Source organism: Prinia subflava, chromosome 15 (assembly GCF_021018805.1).
Source record: "Prinia subflava isolate CZ2003 ecotype Zambia chromosome 15, Cam_Psub_1.2, whole genome shotgun sequence".
NCBI lineage: Eukaryota > Metazoa > Chordata > Aves > Passeriformes > Cisticolidae > Prinia > Prinia subflava.
In genome coordinates this window covers 10,188,908-10,189,327 of record NC_086261.1, presented here as the reverse complement: position 1 = coordinate 10,189,327, position 420 = coordinate 10,188,908, and positions in this window count along the sequence as shown.

The window sequence follows — 420 nt, the reverse complement described above, 5'->3', positions numbered from 1 at the left end:
TCTAATGGCTACAGCACACTCTTCTCCACGGTATCTAACAGACCCACGTTTCATATATCCTTCAGAAAGGCACTAAGCAGACTATGAATCCACCAAACTGCAGAAGAGATTTGAAAGCACACTGAGATAAGCATGTGAGTACAAAAGAGAGGAGGAGGAATTTTTTAAGGACAGGAAAATACTGACCTAAACCAGAGCACAGAAAAACTAACCAGCATGTGAAACAATTCTATCCACGCAGCACAAAATATACGTTTTTAGAAAGAAGATTCTTGGAGATTTAAAGCATAAACTATGTACATAGCTCCCTCTGATGACCATTGGACACGATACAATGCAAGGCTCCTTTTACTTTTGTTCGTGCACTCAACTGACAGCTGACTGGTTAAATTCTAATTGCTTCCAAGTGAGGTCAGCAAA